The sequence below is a fragment of the Symphalangus syndactylus genome, chromosome 6 (assembly GCF_028878055.3).
Source record: "Symphalangus syndactylus isolate Jambi chromosome 6, NHGRI_mSymSyn1-v2.1_pri, whole genome shotgun sequence".
NCBI lineage: Eukaryota > Metazoa > Chordata > Mammalia > Primates > Hylobatidae > Symphalangus > Symphalangus syndactylus.
The window spans coordinates 8,357,223-8,370,517 of NC_072428.2; positions in this window are offsets into that span (position 1 = coordinate 8,357,223).

The following is a 13,295-nucleotide window of genomic DNA, read 5'->3' on the forward strand; positions in this document are numbered from 1 at the left end:
AGCACGTCACAAAGGGCACCCACACTTTTGTGAATTTGAGCTCTAAGAACTCTACCGGGTCCTCACAGTGAATATTGGATAAAAGTCTCTCAAGCTTCTGCAAGGGAGAGGGAGAAATGAACCGATTTGAAATACAAAAGGGCAACCGTTCTTAAAGACTTGTCTTCCAGAGAAACTATTTTATCAGGGACTGACCGTCTAGGGTATTGTCAAAGCCTAACTGACGTGAAGGAAGGAAAATATCCTGTGTATTAGTCTGTCCTCACGCAGCAAAAGGATATACTTGAGACTGAGTAATTTCTGAAGGAAAGGTGTTTAATTGACTCACAGTACGGCCTGGCTTCAGAAGCCTCAGGAAACTTACAATCATGGTGGAATCGGAGCAAACACATCCTTCTTCACGTGGTGGCAGCAAGAAGTGAGAGCGAAGGGGAGGAAAAGCCGCTTATAAAACCACCAGATGTCAGGAGAATTCACCCACCACCATGAGAACAGCACGGAGGTAACGGCCCCCAGGATTCCATCACCTCCCGCTAAGTCCCTCCTATGACCCGTGGGGACTATGGGAACTACAGTTCAGTATGAGATTTGGGTGGGGACACAGCCAAACCATATCACCCAACTTCAGCCACTGCTTGTCATCCTATGTCACCCAATGGGCAGAGGTTGTGGATGGGGCTGAGAAGCAGGTGAAATTCATAGTCCGAAGTCACAGGCTCAACAAAATACTAATAACTTCCTCTACTGCAACACCTTAGCAATCTACTAAAGGCCTGTTTGCTGCAGTTCTATTTACCCAGTACATCATGTCTTCCTTTCAACACAATATTACGAGGCATACTAAAATGTAATAAGCACAATTTGAAAACAAAGAACAATCATCAAAATCAGAGTCAGATAAGGCAAGAAAGTTGGAAGTATTAGACAAGAAATTTTTTATTTAGTAACTATGATCAATATGCTATGAGATTTAATAGAAAAAGTAAATAACTTGGAAGAACACATAGACAATGTGAACAGATGAAAATTATAAAAAAGAGTCAAAAAGAAGTGTTAGAGTTTAAAAACACTAACAGCAATGGCGAGTGCCTTTGATGCGTCATTAACAGACTAGACGTGTATGAGAAAAGCCTCTCTGAGCTGGAGAATATGACTACAGAAACATCCACAATAGAAAAGAGAAGAGACAAATGATGAAATAAATCAGAATATAATATCCAAGAAATGGGAAACAACTAAAAACTATGCATAAAGGGAATACAAGAAGAAGAAAGAAAGAAGCAGGATTTGAAGCAATAATAACAGAGTTTCTCCCAAATTAATGACAGACACCAAACCACAGATCCAGAAAGCTCAGAGAACACCAAAGAGGATAAATGTCAGAAAACCTGCACGTAGGCATATTATACTCAAACTTCAGAAAAGGAAAGGCAAAGAAAAAGCCTAAAAAGATGCCAGATTTTTAAAATACCTATTTATAAAAGATCAAAGAAAAATATTATATCTGACTTCTTTTCAGAAGCAGTGTAAGCAAGAACAGAATGGGTTTAAATATTTAATGTCTTGGTAGAAATAAAACACTCTCCAAGCTAGAATTCTGTACCCTGCAAAATTATCCTCCAAAAGTGTAAGAGAAAGAAAGACACCCTCAAACATAAATTGAGAGAATGTTTGGTCAGTAGACCTCCCTTGCAAGAAATGTTAAAAAAAAAAGTTATGTAGAAAGAAGGAAAAGTATACAGGTTACAAAGTCATATCTACATAAAGAAGTGAATAGAATCAGAAAAGGAATAAGTGAAGATAAACCTTTTATTTTTGTTATTTTATCTAATAGTTGCTTCAAAATAATAATAGCAATAATGAATTAGATTGTTTACACTTCTGTTCATATATATGGCTATGTGTAAATAAAATGAGTGACACTAATGATACAAGAGACAGGAGTGAGTAATTAGGATTATTGTGTTATAAAGTTCACACACTACCCATGAGGCAGTAAAGCATTGTTTCAAAGTGCATTTGGATTAGATGTAAAGGTATATTGCAACCTGTAGGGCAAGTAATTTTAATTGTAAGTAATATGGATGATATTAACACACTATAGACAAAGACTGTAAGAATGGATCAAGAAACTATAAGCAATTATATGTTATTTATAAAAAGTCTTATATCTAAAGACTCATAGATGAAAAGTAAAAAATAGGATGGTGAGAGATACACTATGCTAACACTAATCAAAAGAAAGCAGGAGTAGCTATATCAATTTCAGACAGAACAGACTTCAGAGCAAAGGAAGTTATCAGGGATAAAGAAAAATATTACATAATGATAAAGGGTCAATACTCCAAGAGCACATAAAAATCCTTAATGTGTATGCACCTAACATCAGAGTGTTATAACATGTGAGGCAAAAACTGATAGGACTGCAAGGAAAAATGCATAAATCCACTCATAATTAGAGACCTTAATACCCTGCCACCATAAGTGGACAAATCCAACAGGCAGAAAATTGGTAAGGACATGGATGTACAGCATTACCAAATCATTTGGATGTAACTGACATATAGACTACTTTATCTGACAATAGCGTATTACACAGTCTTTCAAGCTCACATAGAACATTCACCAAGATAGATTACATCTGAACAATAAAATCACACCTTAACAAATTAAAAAAGATAGAAACCATGCATTGTCTGCTATCAGACTACACTGGAATTACACTAGGTCGATCACAGAAAGACAGCTGGAAAAATCTCAAAATCTTGGAGGTTAAATAACACATTTCTAAATAACCCATGGGTCAAATAAAATATCTCAAGAGAGAGTAAAAATATATTTTGAACTCAATTTAAAAGAAAATACAGTTTATCAAAATTTTTGGGAGGCAACAAAAGCAATGCATGAGGGAAATTTATAGCATCGAATGCACATGTTAGGAAAGATGAAAGAACAAGCAACAATATAACCTTCCACATTAAGAAACTAGAAAAACAACAAATTAAATCCAAAGTAGGCAGAGAAAAGAAATAATAAAAATTAGTGGAGGAATCAATGAAACTAAAGACGGATTCAAATAATCAGTGAAACAAAAAACTGGTTATTTGAAAACATCGGAGTGGAAGAGAGAGAGAATGAGAGAGACCACGTGAATTACCAATATCGGAAATGAAAAAGAGGACATCACTATAGATTTATGGGCATTAAAAGGGTAGTAAAAGAATATTACGAACAAATCTGTGCTTCCAAATTGGGTAATCCAAATAAAATTGACCAATTCCTTAAAAGACACCATCTGTCAAATCTTCCACTGAAAGAAACAGAGTTATAATAGGCTTATATCCATTAAGGAAATTGACTTAATCAGTTACCAGAATAGAAACACCAGACCCAGATGAGTTCAGGGAGGAATTTTAGCACACATTTATAAAATAAATTATGCCAATTCTCCACAGTCTCTTTTGGAAGGCAAAAACAAAGGAGATACTTTCAAACTCATTATTTGAGGCCAGCTTTACCCTAATAGAAAAACCAAAGATATTATAAGAAAAGCAAACTACAAAACAATGTCTGTCAGGAAAATAGCTGCAGTAATACTCAAGAAAATATTAGCAAATTAAATTGAGCATGTATAAAAAGAATTATACACCACAACCAAATTAGATTTATCTAGGCATGCAAGTCTGGTTAAATATTTAAAAATGAATTAATGTAACCCATCACATCAACAGACTGAAGAAGAAAAATTACATGATAATACTAATATATGAAGAAAAAACATTTGACAAAATCAAACACCCATTCACGATAAATTCTCAGTAAACTAGGAACAGAGAACTTCTTCAAGTTGATAAAGCATATCTGGAAAAAGCTCTAAATCTACAGCTAATATCATACGTAACAGTGAGAAACTCAAAGCTTCCACGTTAAGATCAGGAAAAATGCAAGGAGATTCAATTCACCACTCTTCTCAAGATTGTACTGGAAGTTCGAGCTAATCAAATAAGAAGACAAAATTTTAAAATATAGAGTGGAAAGGAATAAAAAGAACTTTCCTTGTTTGCAGATGACATGATTGTTGACATAAAAAATCCAAAAGAGTTCTCAGAAAAATTCCTGGAATATTAGTGATTATAGAAAGGTATCAGAATATAAGGTTAATATACAAAACTCAGTTGCTTTTCTACATATTAGCAATGAACAAACACAATTTGAAATTACAAACACACTAATATTTACATTATTATCCCTCAAAATGATATACTTAGGTATAAATCTAACAAAATATGTACAAAATCTATGTAAGGAACACAGCAAAACTCTCATGAAAGATTTCAAAGAACTAGGCTGGGTGCGGTGGCTCATGCTTGTAATCCCAACACTTTGGGAGAGTGAGGCAGGCAGACCACCTGAGGTCAGGAGTTCGAGACCAGCCTGGCTGACATGGCGAAACTCCATCTCTACTAAGAATAGTGGCAGGCGCCTATAATCCCAGCTGCTCTGCAGGCTAAGGCAGGAAAATAGCTTGAATCTGAGAGATCATGCCACTGCACTCCAGCCTGGGTAACAGAGTGAGATCCTGTCAAAAAATAAATAAATAAATAAATAAATAAAGGATATATTTCATGCTTTTGTATAAAAACCTCAAGGTAGTCAAGATATCAGTTCTCCCAAACTTGATCTATAGTTTCAACACAATCCGAAATAATCTTAGCAAGTTATTCTATAGATATCAACAAAGTGATTCTAACGTTTATACAGAGAAGCAAAAGAATCAGAATTGCCAATTTAATATTGAAGAAGAATAAAATTGGAGGAGTGATGCTATCAAACTTTGACTTACTATAAAGCTATTGTAATCAAATTAGTGTGGTGTTGGTGAAAGAATAGACAAATAGATAAATAGAACAGAATAGAGAGCCCAGAAATAGACCCACATAAATGGAGTTAACTGATCTTGACGAATGAGTGAAGGTAATACAGTGGAACAAATACAGTCTTCTCAGAAAATGGTGCAGTTTTCCATGTGCTAACAGTTGTGTTCCCAGGGAAGGAGAATGTCTGATGGGTACTAACAAGAAGGATGTCTTTTATGGAATTCTCTTGGGATCAATACCTAGGAAAGTAGAGAGAAGCATGGTAGGACAAGGAGAGAAAGTGGGCTGGATGCAGCTTCAGCCTATGGGGACACTGGTAAAATAACACTTCAGAGCTGTATAAAGGCCAAGTTCTAGTTGGAACGGGTAGACTGTGCCTTCATATCCGTCTATTGATCAGTCATTGGTTGCAGGCAGTTGAGGCCACCCTTAAAGAGGGCTGTGATCACAGCACCCATCATACAATGTAACCTCATTCTGAGGATGTTCCTCACACCTCTATCATTCTTGCATCTTGATTGTTCATTACCAGGTCCTACTTTTCTACTTAATTTTAAAGTGTTGAAGTTCCTCATAATTTCTTTTCCCCACTCTTCATGCAATATACACTCAGTGCAATCTCACCTACTCCCATTCTTTCCTTTAATAATGATAGACTGAAGGGACCCAAATTTATATCTGTACCAGATATTTCCTCTAGCTCTAGACATATATTTGCAAAACCTACTTGTAGAATTCTACTCATGATCTTCCCCCACTTCCTGTTCTTTCCCAAACAATCTTTCTTTTTTCTTGCTCCACAAACAGAAACTAGAATGATTTCTTTAAAAATACAAATGAGGTCAAGTTACCCTTCTGCTGAAACTTTTCGGTATCTTCCCAGTAACCTTCAGATAAGGTAAGAACATTCTTAAAATGACTGTTTCAAAGCTCTTCACATTCTGATCTACGTTTCTTCCTTAAGTTATTCTCTAGGTTAATTTTACTTATTCATACTTCCTCCTTGATCCCTGTCATTTGGTGAATCTTTCTTTATTTTTAAAGTATCTGTTTAAATGGCATTTCTTTAAAAACTCTTATTCATTGTCTAAAAGTACTTAAGGATTTTGTTCTATAATATCACTCTATCTTTGTGTTTATTCAAATGACAAAATTATGTACTTTATTCTTTTGTCTCATATATTTTTCTTCTGTTTGCCCGTGAGTTTCAAGGGGGCAGGGGAACAGATTATCCTATTTTTTTTTGTTTTTATTCTATCCCCAGTGCCTAGAATAAGGCTTCATGCACAGAAAACATTTTATGTATGTATATGCTGAGAAAAGCAGTATGATTGAAGAATGCATAAATAGTGACTGAAAAATGAACATGCGAATCCCAGCACTTTGGGAGTCTGAGGAGGGCAGATCATGAGGTCAAGAATTTGAGACCAGCCCAGCCCAAAAGTGAAACCCCGTCTCTAGTAAAAATACAAAAATTGGCCAGGCATGGTGGTGGACACCTGTAATCCCAGCTACTTGGGAGGCTGAGGCAGCAGAATCACTTGAAGCCAGGGGGCAGAGTTTGCAGTGAGCCAAGATCGTGCCAGTGCACTCCAGCCTGGGCAACAGAGTGATACTCTGTCTAAAAAAAAAAAAGTAAAAAGGAAATGTACATGCATAATTTAGCATGTGTTTCTACCACTGAACACAGTGTGGGCAACATAGGAATATATATCAGGATGATGCAGATGAGTAAATAATTCTGAATTATTTAATAGTCAGGATTTATAGCTAGGATTATTTTCAAAGGCCTATTAATATAAAATGGAGATGGATGAGCATGTACTACCTGAGGGCAGAAGAAAATCTCAATGAAAAATATGGAGTAGAAATCAGAAGGCAACAAAGAGGATGGCAAGATAATTGCTTTTCCAAAGTAATGCAAATGAACACACTGAAAAACAGGCATGGGTAAGTTCACTATGGCAAAATGTCCAAATATATACTGGCAAGCAAATGGAAAGTTTAATCTTGACTTTCGAGGTGAATAGAGATCTACAGGGATAAATAATATTTTATAGCTGAGAAAACACATGTGAAAAAGGGGAGAAATGGCCGGGCGCAGTGGCTCACGCCTGTAATCCCAGCACTTTGGGAGGCCGAGGCGGGTGGATGACCTGACGTCGGGAGTGTGAGACCAGCCTGACCAACATGGAGAAACCCCGTCTCTACAAAAAACACAAAATTAGCTGGGCATGGTGGTGCATGCCTGTAATCCCAGCTACTAGGGAAGCTGAGGCAGGGGAATCGCTTGAACCTGGGAGGCAGAGGTTGTGGTGAGCTGTGATCGCGTCACTGAACTCCAGCCTGGGCAACAAGAGTGAAACTCCATTTCAAAAAAAAAGAAAAACGGGAGAAACTTGCCCCAAATCATTTGGTTAAAAAGTTGCATATTTAAAATGTGAACCAGCTGGGCATGTTGGCTCATACCTGTAATACCAGCCCTTTGGGAGGCCGAGGCAGGCAGATCACCTGAGGTCAGGAGTTTGAGACCAGCCTGGCAAACATGGTGAAACCCCGTCTCTACTAAAAATACAAAAATTAACTGGGCGTGGTGGCACGTGCCTGTAATCCCAGCTGCTTGGGAGGCTGAGGCAGGAGAATCACTTGAACCCGGGAGGCGGTGGTTGCAGTGAGCCGGGATCGCACCACTGCACTCCAGCCTGGGCGACAGAGTGAAATCCTGCCTCAAAAATAAATAAATAAATAAAAGTAAACCAGTTTCTTTCTAACCTCCAAATGCACAATATTCCACGACACCAACCCTACACCAAAGAAATGTGTAGAAGTTTATAAAAATGGTTATTAACTGATTTTTTTTCAGCACCAGAATCAACTATCCTGACTCTAGCTTTAGAAACGTAAGTTAAAAAAAGAGGAAAATAACTTCGAAGGAAGTAATTCTTTGAAAGCCGTTAGGACAACACAATGATTTGAGTGTCTTGTGCTTTTCCATGAAAAGGTGGGGCTAAGTCTGTTGTAGAGGGTGAAGGAGACACAGGAGTTAAAAATGTGCCAACACCGTGGCCCTTGGAAATAACTTGTAAGATCAAATGAAAATCGCAATCAAGACTGTCAATTTTTGATCAGATTGTTTTCAATCGATAATGAGTGCAGGCCTGCAAATGTGTATGGGAATTATGTGGCATATCAAGGTACATTTCTGCAAAGCATACTGGGTGCAATATGGCTTGTGGATTCAACATTCCTTTATATAATTGCACTCAACTAATGTATGCCTTTGAAAGCAAGCACATCAAACATTATGTCTTAACAGATTTCTGAAAGAAAAACTGGAGTTCCTGGAGGCTCTTAAACAGTCTGCTGGTTATTTTATGGCATAGAGGAGAAAATTTACCCTGGAGAAATCTAGCCGAGCACATCCTCAGACTGATCACATTCACCTTCTCATCATGCTTCCAGTCTCAATTAAAAACAAAACAAAAAACAGAGAATCATATATGAGTAATCTGTCCTGAATCATACAGGGAAAATCCATGCTGAGATAATACTTATGCATCTGTCTTAGAACATGTCTAGAATACTTACTAGGAAGACTCACTATCAAAAGGGATTTTGGCATATGTGCATTAATTCAGCAAGCCTCATTTCTTAAATACCAAACATGTGCCAGACATTGTCCTAGGAAGAGAGGATTTAGAAAAAAAAAAAAAAAAGATATATTTACATGTAGTCCAGCCATAGAAAAAGATAAGTAAGTAATTAAATGCAGGAGTATACTATAGCTTCAAAAATAAAACTTATGAAGGTGCGGAAATTAGCACACATAGGATAAAAAGTCACTTCTACATAAGAGGAGGCGATTATCAAGAAGATTCACATAAGATTCAGTATTGACCTAAGGTTAAAGAGAGAAGCAGTGTTCTTGGACCAAGTTTTCTGGGAGGTGGGAGAGTAAAAGAAGTCCGGGACCAAAGGAAGCTACAACAGAGAGCACTGAACGAGCAGCCTTGCAGGTCTGACCCAGACTGTCATCTGAGAAAATTACAGGCAGTTTGATTGGTTGGGGCACAGGCCGTGAGGTGGGGCATGATGAGTGATAGCTGGAACCAGGCAAGGCTCATAAATGTCACACTAAGGAATTCTCACTGTTTTCTACCAGCCACTGGAAGAAACTGAAGAGCTTAAAGCAAGATAATGGCACATCACAAAACACATGGATTCGAGGTGGTAAGACAAAAAGAAGTTACTGTAGCAGAAGCATTAGGAAGTAGACTTGTATAATTTAACCGCAAAATAAGTACTTTTCCTACCCCACAAAAACATTCCAACATACAGAACTAATGTGGGTTATTAATTATTTCACATTGTTCCCTACTGAAACAACATACTTTCAACTTTGTTCTTTCAGTTCTGAGCGTGCTTATCTGCAAAGATACATAACCTAGTCTCCACGTCTTATCATAGAAAATTAGTACAGGTGACTTGTCTATTTTCAAACGGGGAGAAAAATATAATAGAAATAGATGCATTTAGTCCTTCTGAATTAACCAGCTAAGCTACTTGAGGAGGAGGAGATTATATCAAAATTTTAAACTTTTAAAACTAATTTAACATTATAACCACAAACGAACAGATATATATATATTTTTTCATTCAGGAACTACTTTAGAGAAAAATTAAAATCCATGCTCCTGCCTTATTCAAAGCAAAATGATATTGGGTACAGCTGTTCGTTTCAAAGGCCACTGCACATCTCCCATAAAAGCAGTGTGCTAGAGTGATAAAAACTGCCCACCAATGGTCATGCCTATGCCCGTTTTCTAAGGTGTTTGCCACACTCCTGTCAAGAGGTGAAGTCTGTTTCTTTAACTCCTCAATCTGGGTTGCCCACGTGGCTTGCTTTGATCAATGAAATGTCACAGAAATTATGTTCTAGGACTTTTGAGCTCAGGTCTTCAGTTTCTACTTTCCCTTTCGGAACTCAGCTCCGAATAAAGAATTCCAGAATCTCCTGTTAAGGAGGGTAACCACACAGAGAGACGGGAGGGTGACAGGCCACAGGCAGAAACACAATCTACATGGAAGAGACCCATGGCATTCCAGCCAACAGCAAGTACCAGCCCCCACGTGCGAATGAGGTCAATGGGTTCCACTAGCTCCAGCTGAGCTGTCCCAGCCAAAACCATGTCAATCATGGACGAGTTCTCTCTTCTTCATCCTGCCCATACTGCTGTCTCATGGCATCATACCCAATAAAATGGCTGTGATTTGAAGTCATTAAGCTTTGGGGTGCTTTATTACATAGCAACATATAAATAATAATGAGTAGCAAAATGCTTATTGCTAACTTTTCAGTGTAAAATTCCAGTGGCAGACCATGATGCCATGTAGAAAATATCTGGCTCAATTCGTACAAAAATGGCACAGCGTGTGGGACTCAGAGGAGACACCACAGTAGCAGGCCCTATATGCACAGCGGGACACACAGGAAGCCAGTGTCCAAAGAGCTGAAGGTGACCCTGTGGCCTTTCAATATTCACACTAAGAAGCAAAAGCAATAGCACAGCATATCCTGGTCGGTGATGTGTGTGTGTGTATGTGTCACAGCTGCATTAGACCAGACCACGTGGTAATATTGTCTAAAGAAAGAAATAGAAAATACATAGAAAGATCTAAACTTGTTTTTCTTTAGAAGTTATGTCCCAACCATGATAAAAGTGCTATTTTTTCCCCCTTGAGGAAACAAAGAAAAAACAACGATAACATTTCTACGCATTTTTTTTTTTTTTTTTTTTGCTGTTATATCCATTTTATGATGCTTTGGAAGTACTACTTATTCTTACTTTTAAAGCCAGTCAGAATGTGTGTGGGTGTCTCTTATTTCTGTCTTTTTAAAGCTTCAACATAAAAGTTCTTTAGTACATCACACATTGCAATATTAAAAGAAAACACTATCTTGCCTAAATAAGCAGTATCCTATAATAGCCAGTCGAAACTAACTTCAATGTGTGTGATATGAATATTGCTTTCTGAAAACTTTACGGTCTGTTTGGACCACTCAATATGTAATTTTTAAACTAGGATGCCATAGTGTTTAAACAGTTTTCACATCGGAAATGTAAGAAATGCTTCTCCTCAGCAAATGTAAAAGAACACAAATCACAACAAACTATCTCTCAGACCACAGTGCAATCAAATTAGAACTCAGGATTAAGAAACTCACTCAAAACTGCACAACTACATGGAAACTGAACAACCTGCTCCTGAATGACTACTGGAAAAATAACAAAATGAAGGCAGAAATAAAGATGTTCTTTGAAACCAATGAGAACAAAGACACAACATACCAGAATCTCTGGGACACATTCAAAGCAGTGTGTAGAGGGAAATTTATAGCACTAAATGCCCACAAGAGAAAGCAGGAAAGATCCAAAATTGACACCCTAACATCAAAATTAAAAGAACAAGAGAAGCAAGAGCAAACACATCCCAAAGCTAGCAGAAGTCAGGAAATAACTAAGATCAGAGTAGAACTGAAGGAAATAGAGACACAAAACACCATTCAAAAAAACCAATGAATCCAGGAGCTGGTTTCTTTTAAAAGATCAACAAAATTGATAGACCGCTAGCAAGACCAATAAAGAAGAAAAGAGAGAAGAATCAAATAGACGCAATAAAAAGTGATAAAGGGGATATCACCACTGATCCCACAGAAATACAAACTACCATCAGAGAATACTATAAGTGTCTCTATGCAAATAAATTAGAAAATCTAGAAGAAATGGATAAATTCCTGGACACATACACCCTCCCAAGACTAAACCAGAAAGATGCTGAATCCCTGAATAGACCAACAACGGACTCTGAAATTGAGGCAATAATTAATAGCCTACCAACCAAAAAAAGGCCAGGATCCACAGCTGAATTCTACTAGAGGTACAAAGAGGAAGTGGTACCATTCCTTCTGAAACTATTCCAAACAATAGGAAAAGAGGGAATCCTCCCTAACTCATTTTATGAGGCCAGCTTCATCCTGATACCAAAGCCTGTCAGAGACACAACAAAAAAAGAGAATTTTAGACCAATATCCGTGATGAACATCAATGCGAAAATCCTCAATAAAATACTGGCAAACCGAATCCAGCAGCACATCAAAAAGCTTATCCACCAAGATCAAGTTGGCTTCATCCCTGGGATGCAATGCTGGTTTAACATACGCAAATCAATAAATATAGTCCATCACATAAACAGAACCAAAGACAAAAACCACATGATTATCTCAATAGATTTAGAAAAGGCCATTGACAAAATTCAACAGCGCTTCGTGCTAAAAACTCTCAATAAATTTGGTATTGATGGGACGTATTTCAAAATAGTAAGAGCTATTTATGACAAACGCACAGCCAATATCTTACTGAATGTGCAAAAACTGGAAGCATTCCCTTTGAAAACTGGCACAAGACAGGGATGCCCTCTCTCACCACTCCTATTCAACATAGTGCTGGAAGTTCTGGCCAGGGCAATCAGGCAAGAGAAAGAAATAAAGAAATAAAGAGAAATAAATATTCAATTAGGAAAAGAGAAAGTCAAATTGTCCCTGTTTGCAGATGACATGATTTATATTTAGAAAACCCCATCACTCAGCCCAAAATCTCCTTAAGCTGATAAATTCAGCAAAGTCTCAGGATACAAAATCAATCTGCAAAAATCACAAGCATTCCTATACACCAGTAACAGACAGAGAGCTAAATCATGAGTGAACTCCCATTCACAATTGCTACAAAGAGAATAAAATACCTAAGAATCCAATTCACAAGGGATGTGAAGGACCTCTTCAAGGAGAACTACAAACCACTGCTCAATGAAATAAAAGAGGATACAAACAAATGGAAGAACATTCCATGCTCATGGATAGGAAGAATCACTATTGTGAAAATGGCCATACTCCCCAAGGTAATTTATAGATTCAATGCCATCCCCATCAAGCTACCAATGACTTTCTTCACAGAATTGGAAACAAACTACTTTAAAGTTCATATGGAACCAAAAAAGAGCCTGTATTGCCAAGCCAATCCTAAGCAAAAACAACAAAGCTGGAGGAATCATGCTACCCGACTTCCAACTATACTACAAGGCTACAGTAACCAAAATAGCATGGTACTGGTACCAAAACAGATACATAGATGAATGTAACAGAACAGAGGCCTCAGAAATACCAACACACATCTAAAGCCATCTGATCTTTGACAAACCTGACTAAAACAAGAAATGGGGAAATGATTTCCTATTTAATAAATGGTGCTGGGAAAACTGGCTAGCCATATATAGAAAGCTGAAACTGGATCCCTTCCTTACACCTTATACAAAAATTAATTCAAGATGGATTAAAGACTTAAATGTTATATGTAAAACCAT